Source organism: Salvelinus sp. IW2-2015, linkage group LG10 (assembly GCF_002910315.2).
Source record: "Salvelinus sp. IW2-2015 linkage group LG10, ASM291031v2, whole genome shotgun sequence".
Taxonomy (NCBI): Eukaryota; Metazoa; Chordata; class Actinopteri; order Salmoniformes; family Salmonidae; genus Salvelinus; species Salvelinus sp. IW2-2015.
In genome coordinates, this window is record NC_036850.1 from 12685399 (window position 1) to 12703761 (window position 18363).

The 18363-nt window shown below is 42.2% G+C and overlaps 1 pseudogene; it reads left to right on the forward strand.

The window, feature by feature from the left end:
* The window catches only part of LOC111969312 (UDP-glucuronosyltransferase 2C1 pseudogene), a 21327-nt pseudogene extending 11253 nt beyond the window's left edge, over positions 1-10074 (forward strand).
* Positions 10075-18363: the final 8289 nt, after the last annotated feature.

Sequence of the window (18363 nt, forward strand, 5' to 3'; positions counted from 1 at the left end):
CCTCAAATATCATTATTTATTGCGTGGATCAAACAAAAACACCCTAATGATTGGTTGACAATAGAGCCTCCCACAATGGAGGCGATGGCTGCAGGATGAAGTTGATGAAGAGCCACTGCAGAAACTTGCAGTACAAATGCATGACCTTTGATCACATGATTTATGTGAAGTTCATGCAGTTGACATGTAGGCTCATGTCAGACAATTTCTATCCCCATTCAGACCAGCCTCACATTCAATTCGCGCATATATGTACAAAATGTATTTCAGCAGATTTCGTGCGTTTTTGTGCGATTTTTGGGGTGGTTCAATTCGTTTGAAAATACACGAATTTCTGTGCTACTTAATTCGTGCGAAAATACACGAATTTCTGTGCTATTAATTCGTGCGAAAAGACACGAATTTAACCAGTAGGCGCACACACAAGCCGTTGCAACAACCATAGACGCGATCGCCTGTATTTATTTATTTTACGTTATGAATATATAGATATTTTGTCTTTTTTTAACCATATAACCATAAGAGGTTTATATATATTGTCTTTATTTAATCCCTATTAAAACATTGTGGTTTTATGCCTATATGTACTGTTTTCGATTTTTCTGAACAGACTTCAGTATAGAATGAATCATGCAATGCATGATGGCTAATGGTGTTTTATTCGGTTGTAGTTCCATGTATTTCTTAAAAAACAAACGTGTAAACCATTTTTATTGACCAGAATGTAACTGAAAATACAATGGCAGCCTTGCCATTGTCCATCAATAACAAAACTTTTTTTTCGTTTATAACATTTGGGGAAACGTATGCAGTCATTGTAGTCTTACATTTTGTTGGCCAACCAAAATTACCAAAAACGTTAACCCGTAATAAGGCTAGGGTGGCTGAGTGTATAATACATGGCTCTGAGTGTAAGCACCTTTTCACTAGAAACGTTCTTGTGTTCAAATTACCGTCAGTGCGAAATAGCTAGAAAGCTTTCGTATTTCCACTTGGCTGCACCTACGGTTACGTTAACGATAAATCGAGTGCAATACCTGCGTCGACCTGTGTCGAGCAGCAAAACACCGGAAAGCTCTTGCCTACCGGAAAGTTACAAGAAGAACAAGAATAGTTACCTCATCCGGTCATGTGACACTCTGGATGCCCCCTAAAAGCAATTTCAACCGTTTTGAAAAATGACGCCTGGTAACCCCAAAAAAATACCAGGTGCATGAAAAGTTTGGACTTAGAATATTTTTTTGAAAACCTCCATAAATCACTCAGGCCATTGACTCGAGAAGAAAAAACATAAAATATTTTCCAGAAGAAAAAACAGAATATTTTTTGAAAACCTGCATAAATCACTCAGGCCAGCACCCATTGATTTGGGCGGTAGTATAGCGCTCCCAGAGCGGGTATGGAAGTCTGGATCCCCCTAAAAGCATTTAAGGCTCTGTGTGTCTTTAACACCATACTTTTTCACTCCGTCCTTGCTGTGTGTGTGTGTGTGTGTGTGTGTGTGTGTGTGTGTGTGTGTGTGTGTGTGTGTGTGTGTGTGTGTGTGTGTGTGTGTGTGTGTGTTGTGTGTGTGTGTGTGTGTGTGTGTGTGTGTGTGTGTGTGTGTGTGTGAGAGAGCTTTTCTTTGACATCTGTTTAGCGAAATTACTGATTTACAGTTCATGAGGGTTGACCGATTCACACATTTAAAGTTTTGGAAAGATCTGACTTTTTTAAACCTTCGAAACAGCACCTATGACCCCATTTTAAGGCACTTCCGGTTGGCACAGGAAGCTATAAGTAAATACATATCCTGATCGGGGTATGCTTTTACAGAATCCTGAGTTTTAAGTCTATACGTTAAGAAACTGACTGATTTACACAGGGTTGAATGCACTATATATCACAAACTGCTGGTTGGGTATGGCAAAACACTTCTAGGGTGATTTTATCACTTCCGGTTGCTCCAGGAAGCTTAGAATCAACACAGGTAGACCTCATAGTGGCTTGATGGATTGTCATTGAAGACAGGTTCATTAGACATTCATAACCCACATAGGCTTCAGGTTGAATTTAGGGGTGCAGGCAATGTGTTCCTATGGGGTGAGATGTCATTGTAAACGTTTGATGTAAACACCTTCTTTTAACTGTTAAGGGTTAATGCCACACGGTCAAGGTTAGGCGCACAGAGACCTTAGGAACGTTCCTGAGGTCAAATTGTGCTTCTAAACCTTAACAGTTCTCTCTCTGTCTCCCAAAAGCAAAAGACTTGAAATGTAGGTCAAGGGTCATCTTCTTGTCACTGTCGCTGCGCTCAGACCGAGCAAGCTACGGTCAAGCGGGGCATCTCATTGAACTCGGCACGGCTATGGTGATGTCATTTTATGGTGATTTCAGAATGCTATTTTGGTGGTTTTTCACTTTGAAACATATTGCAAATGCACAAACGTCAACTAGCAAGTCAGTGTCCATCAGCCAATTAGATATTTTCAGACACCAAACTGATACCATCTGACTCCAAACTTACTTTTTCCAACTCGTTTAGAAGCCAACTATCACATATTTCAGAGCAGGCCCAAAATTCACAGCGCCTTCCATTTAACTTTTACTGCCTCAGAAACCCGGATCCGGGAGCACCCCCACCCCCCACACACTGATTAGCATAGCTAGCATAGCTTCAAAAGTAGATAGTAGCATCTAAATATCATTAAATCACAAGTCCAAGCCACCTAATGAAAGATACAAATCTTGTGAATAAACCACCATTTCAGATTTTTAAAATGTTTTACAGGGAAGACACAATATGTAAATCTATTTAGTAACCACGTTAGCAAAATACACCACTATTCTAACTCCATCAGTTTCTTACTCCTTCAGGTGCTATCACCAATTCGGCTCAACTAAGATTTGATAGCCAATAACCTATAAAAAAACCATCAGATGACAGTCTGATAACATATTCATGGTATAGGATAGTTTTTGTTAGAAAAAGTGCATATTTCAGGTAGAAATCACAGTTTACAATTGCACCGACCATCACAAATGACTAGAATTACTAGATAGAGCAACGTGTATGACCAATTTACTCATCATAAAACATTTCATAAGAATAGACAAAGCATAGCATGGAAAGACCCAGTTTCTTGTGATTTCAGACCATATTTCAATTTTCTAAGGCGTTTTACAGCGAAAACACAATAAATCGATAAGTTAGCATACCACATGTGAAAACGTTACAAGAGCATCGATCCAGCCAAAGAGCGCTATAACGTAATCACCGCCAAATATATTAATTTTTCACTAACCTTCTCAGAATTCTTCCGATGACACTCCTGTAACATCATTTTACAATATACATATACAGTTTGTTCGAAAAGGTGCATATTTAGCCAACAAAACCGTGGTTACACAATAAAATACTAGGAAATCAAGCCTCAATATGTCGACGTCATCTATCAGATGTGATCTAGTTAAATGAAAGCTAATCATATACTTGACTAAAAAATACAGGGTTTACAGGAATCGAAAGACAAATTAGTTCTTAATGCAACCGCTGATTTACATTTTTTAAAATTATCCTTACTTTTCAATACAGGGTTGGCCAAGTGGAAGCTATACCAAACAAAATGGCGAATTATGCGTTTAAAATATTTCGACAGAAACACGGTTTATCATATTAAATATTGCTTACTTTGAGCTGTTCTTCCATCATATTCTTGGGCAATGTATCCTTTCTATTATAAAACGTCTTTTGGTCGATAGATGTCCTCTGTCCTTCGAAATGTCACCACCAACGACCGACTCCCTAAAACGTGTCCAAACTTTCAGAACGCCACAACAAAGAAATTCCTCAAATCGCCACTAAACGGATATAAATTGATATAAAACGGCTCAAATTAACTACATTATGATGTTTTTAACAACTATAACGACTGAAAACATGACCGGAGAAATAGCTGGTTAGGAAAACGACTTGGAACGAGACAGGTCCGATGGCCTTCACGCTTGAGGCGCAAGTTGAGAAAGGGCGGTCTCTGTACATTTTGGTCATTTATAAATGGCTGTTGAACGTCCCATCGATTTCATTTGAAAACGTGATGACGTACAGACACCCAGAGGAAGACGTAGGCAGTGTCGGTTTCTTCATAGCATTCACTGTGGCCTTATAAACAGACCCCAGATCAGAGGTAAAAATTTCTGAAATCTGAACCCTGGCATGAAAAGTGCTGTAGAAATTGTTCTGTACCACTTCAGAGACAAAATTTCAACTCCCATCTCTTCCTCTTTTGACAATATATGTCAAATACGTTATATAAAAGTGTTATTTTTATTGTTGTAATTGTAACAATTATGGGGTCGTGCCATTTGTGATAACAGGTGTGATATTATGAATAAAAAACTYGTTTTCCTACTATAGGTAGTAGGATGCATAGTGATAGCAACATTGTAACTCTCCGATGCAGGGGTTAAATATAATTGGATCTTATTTCTTCATCCCCCAATAAATAAGTGGTAATCCTACCTGTTTGACAAACATTTATCCTATCCATTGATGACGGTATAGCCAAATACTCAAGTACTATCGCATGCACTGATTAAATGTCTGGGAAGGGCTTGGTGTGTTTGACTAAGACCAGGGCTTGAATTGAGTGAGGGTATAACATACCCTTTGTTAATTAAAATGACATCTATTGTTTGCTTTATATTTTGAAGTAAATACATAAAACGTATCCAGATTATATCAAGCGTTCTATAACAATGCTTAACTCGGTGATGCCTTAAACAGAACCCAAACCGTCTGCGCGCCTGCGCCATCGTGCGCCATCGTGCATGAATTTATTTTGTCCCCCCACACCAAACAAGATCACGTTTATCGAGGAATTAAAATACATTTTACTTTGCTATTCTGTCTTTATTAATTGAGCTGTTCTCTTTCTGAAAAGAGAAGATGTTTGTTTAAACCCAGGCAGCTTTTAGGGAAGCACTGTTGTTTGGTTATACAGTGCCTTGCAAAAGTATTCATCCCTCTTGGCGTTTGTCCTATTTTGTTGCATTACAACTTGTAATTTAAATGGATTTTTATTTGGATTTAATGTAATGGACATACACAAAATAGTTTAAATTGGTGAAGTGAAATGGAAAAAATAAATTGTTTCAAACAATTCAAAAAAATAAAAAACGGAAAAGTGGTGCGTGCATATGTATTCACCCCCTTTGCTATGAAGCCCCTAAACAGGATCCGGTGCAACCAATTACCATCAGAGGTCACATAATTAGTTAAATAAAGTCCAAATGTGTGCAATCTAAGTGTCACATGATCTGTCACATTATCTCAGTATATATACACCTGTTCTGAAAGGCCCCAGAGTCTGCAACACCACTAAGCAAGGGACACCACCAAGCAAGCGGCACCATGAAGACCAAGGAGCTCTCCAAACAGGTCAGGGACAAAGTTCTGGAGAAGTACAGATCAGGGTTGGGTTATAAAAAAATATCAGAAACTTTGAACATCCCAAAGAGCACCATTAAATCCATTATAAAAACATGGAAAGAATTTGGCACCACAACAAACCTGCCAAGAGAGGGCTGCCCACCAAAACTCATGGACCAGGCAAGGAGGGCATTAATCAGAGAGGCAACAAAGAGACCAAAGATAACCATGAAGGAGCTGCAAAGCTCCACAGCGGAGATTGGAGTATCTGTCCATAGGACCACTTTAAGCCGTACACTCCACAGAGTTGGGCTTTATGGAAGAGTGGCCAGAAAAAAAGCCATTGCTTACAGTAAAAAATAAGCAAACACGTTTGGTGTTCGCCAAAAGGCATGTTGTAGCCTCCCCAAACATATGGAAGAAGGAACTCTGGTCAGATGAGACTAAAATTGAGCTTTTTGACAATCAAGGAAAACGCTATTTCTGGCGCAAACCAAACACCTTTCATCACCCCAAGAACCCCATTCCCACAGTGAAACATGGTGGTGGAAGCATCAAGCTGTGGGGATGTTTTTCATCGGCAGGGACTGGGAATCTGGTCAGAATTGAAGGAATGGTGGATGGCGCTAAATACAGGGAATTTGTTGAGGGAAACCTGTTTCAGTCTTCCAGAGATTTGAGACTGGGATGGAGGTTCACCTTCCAGCAGGACAATGCCCCTTAGCATACTGCTAAAGCAACACTCGAATGGTTTAAGGGGAAACATTTAAATGTCTTGGAATGTCCTAGTCAAAGCCCAGACCTCAATCCAATTGAGAATCTGTGGTATGACTTAAAGATTGTTGTACACCAGTGGAACCCATCCAACTTGAAGGAGCTGGAGCAGTTTTGCCTTGAAGAATTGGCAAAAATCCCAGTGGCTAGATGTGCCAAGCTTACAGAGMCAAACCYCAAGAGACTTGCAGCTGTAATTGCTGYTAAAGGTGGCTCTACAAAGTATTGACTTTGGGGGGGTGAATAGTTATGCATGCTCAAGTTTTCCGTTTTTTTGTCTTATTTCTTGTTTGCTTCACAATAAAAAATAGTTTGCATCTACAAATGATACGGACCCCCCCCAAAAATATATATTTTAATTCCAGGTTGTAAGGCAACAGAATAGGAAAAACTTCAAGGGGGGTGAATACTTTCGCAAGTCATTGTACAACGGACGAGTAGCCAGCAGTTGAAGCTTACAGTTTTCTGCATCAGTAGAGCCTCTGCCTGGGTAGGAAAAGTCACTTTTGAAAGTGCCATGCTTAGATTCATAAGGATGTCTAAGATGTAATTATTCTTGTCTCACCTAGGGTGGCAGAACATCCACGGCATTGGTGATTTTATCAATGTAATCAGATAGCCTAATATTTTCAATATCTGGTTAGTAGGCTGATAATACAGCCTACTAACCAGATGTGTTAAAAATTGTGTTTAATTTGTAGCATAGGCCTATTATTTGGGCTGATATTATGTTCTGTTCCTCCAACTTTTATTTGATAAAGAGAGGGGGTGGGGGGGGTAGATTTCTGTCTCGGCTAAGGCTGCATAACGTCTAGGACCGCCCTGCCATTATGCAATAAGCTTGAAAGGTGGAGAGCAACTTGATAAAAGCGATCGGTTCGAACGCACCCATTCAATGTGCTGAGAAGTCTACGGTTTTGAAAAACAGAAATAGAAGGAGCATTTGAACATTGTGGGAGCCAACTCGGATGTCTAGAGTCTATACTGATTTCGCCTCTTCCTCTCTGATTTCCGCGATTATTACAAATACCTACGAATTGATTTACAACCAGAATGGCTCTGAAATAGGCTTCATTTCAAATTCTTTGTCTTTTGGATGAAAACCGGAACGTAAGCCTTCAATTATATTAGGTCCGCATGTTATGGATTCTGTCGTGACGTTATTTGTTCACACTCACGACAGATTGTTGATTCGGAGCTACTGTCAAATATAATACAATGTAACGTGTAGCCTAACATTAGGATGTGAAATAGGTTTCACCTCTGCGAAATATACAGAATTTGATAATTTCCAACGTTCAAGAGACATTTATATCGGTGAAGAAAATAATTTATCTCTCAGAATGAAAGATTATACTGTATTCCGTAATCAATCTTTTGTCATGAAAAGTTGTTTAGACTTTATTAAAGTATCAATATTGTGGATAGTGTAGGGACTTATTTGTAGCGAAAAAATATATAATTAAGCATCACAATCATGCTGTGTTTATTTTGTCTCGTGTAAAAAAGTATTTCTCTGACAGTGAAAGATTATACTGTATTACTTAATCAACCTTTTGACATAACCGGTCTAAACTTTAAAGTAGGCCAATCAATATTGTGGACAGTGTAGGGACTTATTTGTAGCCTAAAGAAAAAAAACCTAGACCTGTTTTAATTCTTCTCATGTCAAAAACATAATTTTATTAGATTTATTTGACCTTATTTTTGTATATTTCAGGTAAAATTGATGCATGCTTATGTGAAGCAGCTAGTGAAGATGTGTCTCCCTGGTATCTTCATTKTTACCCTGTTGACCCTCTCAATTCCTGCTGTCCATGGTGGGAAAGTCCTGGTGTTTCCTCAAGACGGCAGCCACTGGGTCAACATGAAGGTCATTATTGAAGCGCTGCATTCAAGAGGTCACAGTGTGTCAGTAGTACGGCCATCAGACAGCTGGTACATCAAGGAGACCTCCCCTCACTACAGTTCAATCACAATTGATATTCCAGGTGGAGCTGATGAGGAATTCTTTCGCTCATTTGTGTCAAGACTAATACAGATAAAGAGAGAGGGAAACTCTGCTTGGACTCGTTTTAGTTTGGACATGGAGTTGAAGRAYGGKTTWTTTGAAATCCACCGCAAAGTGTGTGAGATGGTAATCAAAATGTTAGAGAATAAACAGTTGATGCAGTCTATTAGAGAAACCAAGTATGACTTGGTTCTGACAGACCCATTAAATGGGGGAGGCGTTGTGCTGGCGCACTATTTAAATGTGCCCCTTGTTTTCAATGTTAGATGGACTATAGGTGGTGAGGGTCATTTTGTTATTGCTCCCTCTCCGCTATCTTATGTTCCAATTCCTGCTGCAGAGTTAACAGACAAGATGAGTTTTTTTCAGAGGGTCCGTAACATCCTTGTTTATATCGTCAGGCAGTATCTGTACAGACAGACAGTGGGGCCTCATTATTCCGCTTTGGTTAGTCGTTACTTTGGTCCTGAGGTCGACTACTTCTCATTGTTTCAAGCTGCTGATTTATGGCTCATGAGAGTTGACTTTGTGTTTGAGTTCCCTCGTCCCACCATGTCTAATGTTATCTATATRGGAGGGTTCCAATGTAAACCTGCCAAGCCTCTTCCCCAAGAACTGGAGGAGTTTGTTCAGAGTTCTGGGGTGCAKGGCRTCATTATCATGTCTTTGGGRACTTTAATTGGRCARCTTCCACATGATATAGCTGATGAGATAGCTGCTGCTTTTGCCCAACTGCCTCAGAAGGTAATCTGGAGGTACAAAGGAGAAAGGCCAKCTACTCTGGGAAACAACACCTTACTAGTTKACTGGATGCCTCAGAATGATCTTTTAGGACACCCTAAGACAAGGCTGTTTGTAGCTCACGGAGGAACAAATGGGATTTTCGAGGCTATCTACCACGGTGTTCCAATAGTAGGCCTTCCTCTGGTGTTCGACCAACCTGACAATCTTTCTAGAATGAAAGTGAAGGGTGTAGCAAAGGTTGTGGATTTAGCAACACTAGATAGAAACATATTCTCCCAGGCCTTACAGGAAGTTCTGAATGAGCCATCCTACAGGAYGAACATGCAGAGACTCTCCAGGCTACACAGGGACGTGCCAATGGAGCCCCTGGACACTGCCCTTTTCTGGATTGAGTTTGTCATGAGACACAAAGGTGCTGCTCACCTGCGTACAGAATCCTACAGAATCCCCTGGTACTCGTACCACTCTGTAGATGTAATGGTGTTTTTACTGGCTGTTGTGTTATTTACTCTGCTGGTTTTCATTGGCATTATCAGATGTTTCTGTTGCAGGTCATGTTTGAAAATTAAAATGAAAGAGGAATGATTATGGGTTTCATCTGTACATAGTGTGGTACAACAATATGTTTTTACTTGTTGTCTCACTCATTATACTGTTTCTTCACATGACAAATATATGTGGCATTTATGTAGGCATACAGTATTGTTGACAGATGTTTTATCTATTTGCTTTTTGAAGATTTTGCTAAACAAACAACTGTACTTTAACTGTTCAGCCCATTTAATCAAAGGTTTGAATAGGAAAGTCCAAATGTGCACTTTAAAATGTATGCTGTTATAGTTGTGTGTAGCTGCTTTCTTTGTGTGTAAAAGTTAAACTGATGTAGATGTTGATTCTCCAGAAGACCGTTAAGGAGCTCTAACTTTTAATAAAGATATCATGCAGCTTAGATGTTTGCCAACAACACTTTGTCCCTCATTGGTTTGTTCTTTTTTTCAATTGCGGAGGTCATTTCAAAAGAACCAAGAACTTTCAGTTTGTCGTTATACAAACTTTAACCACAACATCATTCTTCATTCATTCAAGAAGGGTTGATAATTCAGAGGTAATGTGATCCTGTGAGATCCGAGTAGGAATGTGAAGGGATTTTCATTCTGATGCTTATAAAATGACAGCATTGATCTGCAATAAATAAGCCAACCAAGGTGGTCTGCATAGAGCAGAAGAAGTGCTTCTATTGTCTGACTTTTCTCTAATGGACTCTGCTTGGAAGCCTCACTTAGATTTTAGGTTCACTTAGAAATACAGAGAGTATATTTCCCTCCTTTTGCCCTCAGAACAGCCTAAATTCATGGGTAAATTTAACAAATGGAAAGGTTCTCTTAAAAGCAGTACTTTGACCTTGACCTAACCCTTATAAACCAACATGCCACACAAAAGCCAAAGTAAGTTACACATTTTACATGTAACATTTCACTACATCTTACCACCAGACTGAATAAGGTAATAATAATTACATTAAGTTAATGTTCATTGGCAAGGATGTAATGTATTGTGAGATATTGTTTACATACTGTATCAAATGTGAATCTAAATGAAGAATAAAGTTTCATCTTCATTGTCTCAAACTCTCAAAACCCGATAGATAATTAATTATGCACTATTGAGAACAGCTTTCATGGTCTTTCATGATTTGTTTCACGTCAAATTGTATTTATTGTTCACATACGCATATTAGCAGATATTATCGCGAGTGTAGTGAAATGCTTGTACATAAATGAGAATATATAGTCAGCTAACTGACTATATGTCAAAATCTGTTCAATGTGTCATACAAACTGAATATGATTTCCTAGCTCTGTTTGTTATATATTTCAGATAAATGATAATTGGAAACATGACTTGTGCCTATTTATAATTCTGTTGATTATGTGTGGTTCAGTTTGCCATGGTGGGAAGTTGCTGGTCTTTCCCGGGGAGGGAAGTCACTGTGTTAACATGGACATTCTGATCAAGGCTCTTCACTCTCAGGGACACACCATCACAGTGGTACGAACGACAAAAAGTTGGTACATCAAACAAGAGTCGCCCTACTACAGTTCTATTACAATACCTGTCACTGATGCTATGGATGAGGAATTTGTAAAGCCAATCATAAAGAAAGTAATTGATATAGAGAGAGGAACAATCTTTGTATTAAACGTTATACATTTGCAAATGGTGCATTCAATATGGTGCATTAAAACTAAAAGCAGATTTACCTAGCTTTGGAGACCCTAGGAACCTCAACAGTTAACCAATCCTGTGAACGGGTTAGGCAACTCAGGTGTGTATACTTCAACAGCAAAGTTAGATAAGACTGAAGTTTATAAAGTAGGGCCTTGTAAACATAAAGGGAGTAATGTAGAGATCTACGGGTCTTTAGTGACGTTCAGCCAACCTTGTGATACAGGATACAGGGATGACTATCAGAACTGTCACCTGTAACAAAACGAAGTGCACTATGGTATATGACATCTGAAGGTTTAAGAGTTGTAGCAGCTGCACTTTGATAATTAATATCACCATATTCAAGAACAGATAAAAAGGTTGACTGAATAACCTGCTTCCTACTGCTTAGAGAAAGGCAGCATCTGTTTCTGTAGAAAAAGCCAACTTTAAATCTTAGCTTCTTAACCAGCTCATCTACTTGTTTTTTTTATGTCAAATCCATACAAATCCAAATGCCTAAGTATTTCTTTCCGGGAAAACATTCGATTGGAGAATGAGTGAACATGTAGTTCATATGTAACATTCTTATGAGAGATTAAAAACAACATGTAGGTGAAAGTCCACAAACACAGAAACATTGATTCACTCAGATGAGTTTATTGAACTCTCTCTCTCATTGAGAGATTTTCTGTTCATGGTTACAAGGTCTGTCAAATAATTAAGTCTACAATGTATGGTGGATAACCAGTGGAGAGGGACATTTAACTTTTGCGCCATCACCAATGTTGTACATTTTAATAACTTTATCAGGGCACTCAGACAAAATGACTTTCACAGAGAGAGAGTAAAGAATATGCTTTTCTATTTGCTRTTTACTGTTTACGACAGGTTGACTCTCCAGCCACATTACCAGGCTGTTGGTGATGAGTTTTTCCAACCAGGTTTGGACTTCTATGCATTATTACAGGGGGCTGATCTATGGCTCATGAGAGATGACTTTGTGTTTAAGCTCCCTCCCACCATGCATAATGTTATCTATATTGCAAGGTTCCAATGTATCCAATTCTCCCTATCATGTGGGGTAGAATTCAACACGAGTTACTTCTATATTGTCAATCAGTGATGCAGTTTAAGATTAGGGAGCTCAATTATTATGTTGACGTGCATGGCTTTATTTCTATTACAGCACATTGGATGACTTATTTACATTCTATTCACCCAGTTCAACGTAATGTACTTTATGCAAGATCATACCCTTAAGACATGCTGACCTCCACTGTTATTGGCAATGGTGAGAGGTTAGCATGTCTTGAGGTATGATCTTTGACCCTGTGTAACTTTCTTACTCATCATTATTTACCATTCATTCAGGATCATTTTAGTCATCCTAGGCAGACGGGTTGATTTCCACATTAACAATGTTCCAGTGATGTTGCACTAGTTCTGGGATTTCCCAGGCTGCAACCTGGTCTCAGAGCATTTTGTATTATTCCGTACATGAATCCAAGATAGTCCATTTAGTATGATATGTTACGTTTTGTATGGCATGCATTCATTTGTGAATGACCATCATCCATTTCGTATGATATGTTACGAATGACAATTCGGATGATATGTTACGAATTTGTGTATGATATGTTACGAATTCCAATTTGTTGTATCTCCCATCTCCACAGAGGAACTCTAGAGCTCTGTCAGAGCGACCATCGAGTTCTTGGTCACCTCCCTGACCAAGGCCCTTCTCACCCGATTGCTCAGTTTGGCCGGGCGGCCAGCTCTAGGAAGTGTCTTGGTGGTTCTAAACTTCTTCCATTTAAGAATGATGGAGGCCACTGTGTTCTTGGGGACCTTCAATGCTGCAAAAAAATGTTTGGTACCCTTCCCCAGATCTGTACCRTGACACAATCTTGTCTCGGAGCTTTACAGACATTTCCTTCGACCTCATGGCTTGGTTTTTGCTCTGACATGCACTGTCAACTGTGGAACCTTATGTAGACAGGTGTGTGCCTTCCAAATCATGTCCAATCAATTGAATTTACCACAGGTGGACTCAAAGTTGTAGAAACATCTCAAGGATGATTAATGGAAATAAGATGCACCTGAGCTCAATTTTGAGTCTCACAGCAAAGGGTATGAATTCYTATGTGAATAAGGTATTTCTGTTTTTTATTGTTAATAAGTTAGCAAACATTTCTAAAAACCTGTTTTCACTTTGTCATTATGGGCTATTTTGTGTAGCTTGCTGAGGATTTATTTCAGATCCATTTTAAGAATAATGTGTCACGTTGCTCGAACCGTATTTCGCTTTGTTTAGTCTGTTTAGTTTTGGGTCAGGACGTGAGCTGGGTGGCATTCTAGTTGATGTGTTTCTATATTGGGTTGTTCAACTAGCCTGATATGGTTCTCAATCAGGGGCAGGGTTTTACGTTTCATCTATTGAGAACCATATTAACGGTAGGCTGTTCTCACTGTTTGTTTGTGGGTGATTGGTGCTGTGTCTGTGTTTGTTCACACACGGTACTGTTTCGTTTCGTTCGTTCGTTTGTTCCTGTTTCGTGCGTTCATGTTTTATGTTCTCATGTTCAGGTCTGTTCACGTCGTTTTGTGTTGCTTTGTAGTTTAATCAAGTGGTTTTTCGTCTTCGTTATTAATCTATTTTAAAAAGTATGTATTCAAACCACGCTGCATTTTGGTCCGATCCTTGCTCATCCTCAGACGAGGAGGAAGACGAGCGTTACAGAATCACCCACCAACCAAGGACCAACCAGCGTGGTAACAGGCAGCGGCAGCAGGAACAGCGCAAGGAGGAATGGACATGGGAGCAGAGTCTGGATTACACTACGTGGGAGGAGATCGACAGGTGGGCGATCGTCCCAGGGAGAATGCCGGAGCCCGCCTGGGATTCTCTGGAGCAGTGTGAGGAGGGATAACGGCGAATGGAGGCAGCACGACGACGCGGTAGGAAGCCCGTGAGTCAAGCCCAAAAATGTATTGGGGGGGACTACAAGGGAGTGTGGCGAAGTCAGGTAGGAGACCTGGGCCAACTCCCCGAGCTTACCGTGGAGAGCGAAAGTACGGGCAGACACCGTGTTATGCGGTAAAGCGCACGGTGTCTCCTGTACGTGGGCTTAGCCCGGTGCGGTACATYCCAGCTCCTCGTATCGGCCGGGCTAGATTGGGCATTGARCCAGGTGCCATGAAGCCGGCTCAACRCGTCTGGTCTCCAGTGCGTCTCCTCGGGCCGGCATACATGGCACCAGCCTTACGCATGGTGTCCCCGGTTCGCCAACACAGCCCAGTGCGGGTTATTCCACCTCCCCGCACTGGTCGGGCTACGGGGAGCATTCAACCAGGTAAGGTTGGGCAGGCTCGTTGCTCAAGGGAGCCAGTACGCCTGCACGGTCCGGTATATCCGGCGCCACCTCCCCGCCCCAGCCCATTACCACCAGTGCCTACACCACGCACCAGGCTTCCAGTGCGTCTCCAGAGCCCTGTTCCTCATCAACGCACTCACCCTGTGGTGCGTGTCTCCAGCCCGGTACCACCAGTTCCGGCACCACGCACCAAGCCTCCTGTGCATCTCCAGAGCCCTGTGCGCCCTGTTGCTGCTCCCGCACTAGCCTTGAGGTGCGTGTCCTTAGCCCGGTACCACCAGTTCCGGCACCACGCACCAGGCCTACTGTGCGCCTCAGCCGGCCAGAGTCTGCCATCTGCCCAGCGCCGCCTGCACTGCCCGTCTGCCCAGCGCTGTCTGAGCTGTCCGTCTGCCCAGCGCCGTCTGAGCCGCCCGTCTGCCCAGCGCCGTCTGAGCCGCCCGTATGTCCTGAGCCTTCAAAGCCGCCCGTCTGTCCTTCTGAGCCTCAAAGCCGCCCCGTCTGTCCTGAGCTTCAATCCGCCGTCGTACCTGAGCTTCAAAGCCGCCCGTCTATCCTGAGCCTTCAAGCCGCCCATCTGTCCTGAGCCCAAGCCGTCGTTCAGTTCAGGAGCCGCTAGAAGCCGTCCGTCAATCAGGAGCCGCTAGAGCCGTCCGCCAGCAGGAACCGCCAGAGCCGCAGCCAGACAGAGGCCAGAGCCGTCCCGCCAGACGAGCGAGACCGCCGAGCAGGCGCCAGGCGCCCGCCAGACAGGAGCCGCCAAGAGGCCGCCTGACGCCCCCCGCCCCGCCCCACCACGCGGCCCAACAGACAGAGCCGCAGAGCCGCCCGCCGACAGGAGCCGCCAGAGCCGCCCGCCAGACAGGGCCGCCAGACGCCAGCCCAGGCCAGAGCAGGAGCCGCCAGAGCCCGCCCCCAGACAGGAGCCGCCAGAGCCGCCGCCAGACATGACTTTGCCAGAGCCGTCAGCCAGCATGACCTGCCAGAGCCGTCAGCCAGCCATGATCTGCCAGAGCGTCCAATCAGTCCGGAGGCCGCCCCTCAGTCCGGAGCCGCCCTCAGTCCGGAGCCGCCCTCAGTCCAGAGACGCGCCCTCAGTCCGGAGCTGCCCCTCAGTCCGGTGTTGCCTCTTAGTCGGTGCTGCCCTTAATCCAGTGGGGTTATATGGAGGGTGTCCATTAGGAAGGAGGCCACGGAAGCGGGGATTAACTATGGTGGGGTGGGGACCACGTCCAGAGCCAGAGCCGCACCGGTGGACAGATGCCCACCCAGACCTCCCCTATAGGTCAGGTTTGCGGCCGGAGTCCGCAACCTTGGAGGGGGGGGGGGGGTACTGTCACGTCCCTGAACTCTTATTCTCTTGTTTAGTCTTGTTTAGTTGGTCAGGACGTGAGCTGGGTTGGGAATTCTATGTTATGTGTTTCTATGTTGGGTTGTCAATAGCCTGATATGGTTCTCAATCAGGGACATGTGTTTTACGTTTCCTCTGATTGAGAACCATATTAAGGTAGGCTGTTCTCACTGTTTGTTTGTGGGTTGATTGTTTGCTGTGTCTGTGTTTGTTCACCACACGGTCTGTTTCGTTCGTTCGTTCGTTTGTTCCTGTTCGTTTGCGTTCATATTTTATGTTCTCATGTTCAGGTCTGTTCACGTCGTTTTGTTGTTTTGTTAGTTTATCAAGTGTTTTTCGTCTTCGTTATTTATTATTTAAAAAATAATGTTTCAAACCATGCTGCATTTTGGTCCGATCCTTGCTCATCCTCAGACGAGGAGGAAGACGAGGTTACAATAAGGCTGTAAAGCAGGGGTGGGCATCTCCTGTCCTCGAGGGCTGATTGGTGTCACACTTTTTCTCCATCCCTAGCAAACACAGCTGATTAATCAAATTGCATTCTAAAACTGACCATTGAAATTAGGTGATTATTGGGTCAGGTGTGGTTGGCTGGAGCTGGGACAAAACTGTGACACCAATCAGGCCCTCGAGGCCTGTAATTGCCCACCCCTGCTGTCTAGTAACACAACTTGGAAAAAGTCAAGGGGTGTGAATACTTACCGAAGTCACTGTAATAAAGCGCCTTGCAAAAGTATTCATACCCCTTGGATTTCTTCCATTTATTGTGTTACAAAGTGGGATTGAAATGGATTTAATTTGCTATTTTTGTCAACAATCTAACAACAATATCTGTAATGTCAGTGGAAGAAAAATTCTTAAACATTTTCAAGTGATTAAAAATGTAATAATAAAATATATTCGTTGCATAAGTATTCAGCTCCCTGAGTTTATACATGTTGAATCACCTTTGGCATCGATTACAGCTCTGAGTCTCTTGGGTAGTCTCTAAGACCTTTGTCTCTGATGTAAAGCAGACTGAAGCAGGTTTTCCTCTAGGATTTTGCGTGTGCTTAGCTCCATAACGTTTATTTTTATACGAAATACTCCCTATTTGCCGATGTCAAATATTACCCATACTATGATGCAGCCACAACCATGTTTGAATAAGGAGGCAGTTACTGTGTTGTGTTGGATTTGCCCCAAACATTATGCTATGCATTTAGGCAAAAAGTGTATTCATTTGCTCTCTGTTTTTTTTTGCAGTATTACTTTAGTGCTTACTGTATTATCCTCCTTTTTTATTTTTTTTAAATCCAGACCCCGCAGGAGGCCTTTTGCCGTCTGGTAGGCGCGTCATTGTAAATAAGAATTTGTTCTTAACTGACTTGCCTAGTTAAAATAAGGTTAATAAAAAATGCAAAGACATGACAGATGCACATATTTATATAACTGGTATCTGCGCACAACGCAATATGTTTTAGTGGTAACTCCTCGATCACACCGACAGTGTTTTTGCAAAGTACATTCTTTCCAATGGAACGCTACGTTTGCCTTGAAGCATTGCGTTTGAGAGGCAGTTTCAGTGTGTTCTGTGTGGTGCAGTAATTTGTTGTAACTTTTGTTGCACACATATACAGATGATGCTGCGTACCATTTGGCGCATTAAAGGTGTAATCAAGGCATAGTGTGAGAAGGCTCAGATCAACATGGCACAGTTGCCATTATAATGTCTTTCCTTTATAATGTCGAAATAAATGTCTCCAACCCGCATACCACACACTCACACACTGAAAATCACATGTGTACGTTGTTTGCATACAATCAATTTAGAGAGTGCAAGGGAGCCTCAATATTATTCATTTGCTTTGCGTGGATCAAACAAAAACACCTTAATGATTGGTTGACAGTAGAGCCTCCACACATGGAGTCGATGGCTGCAGGATGAAGTTGGTGAAGAGCCTGCAGAAACTTGCAGTACAAATGCATGACTTTGATCACATGATTTATGTGAAGTTCATGCAGTTGACATGTAGGCTAAGTCAGACAATTTCTATCCCCATTATACAGGGGCGGCCTCCCATTAGGAAAGATTAGCCCGCCGCCTGTGGCAGCACTTGAAATTGGGGCGGAATTTTGACCATTGGCTGCGGTCCTCCGGGGCCCCCAAACGGCTACTACACCGCCCGCGGCACACCAGCCACCAGCTCATAGCGTTGCTGCAGTTCCCGCCCCAACCCCATTCCCGCTTCTCTCGAAATTCACTCCCACTATCCTGGTAGCTATGGTGATGTGTGTGTGTATATATAATATATATAAATCCAACTGTGAATATCCAACTGTGAAACATTAATACAAATTAATCTGCCGATTGTATTTTTTTTCATGTTTGTGTGTGAAGAAGACGATTAATGTCAGCTAGCTACTACTAGTGGATACAATTTTAGCTAAAAGTAATCTAAAGAGATTTGAAACAATTTGCTACCATGTCTAAGAAACAAACTATCAG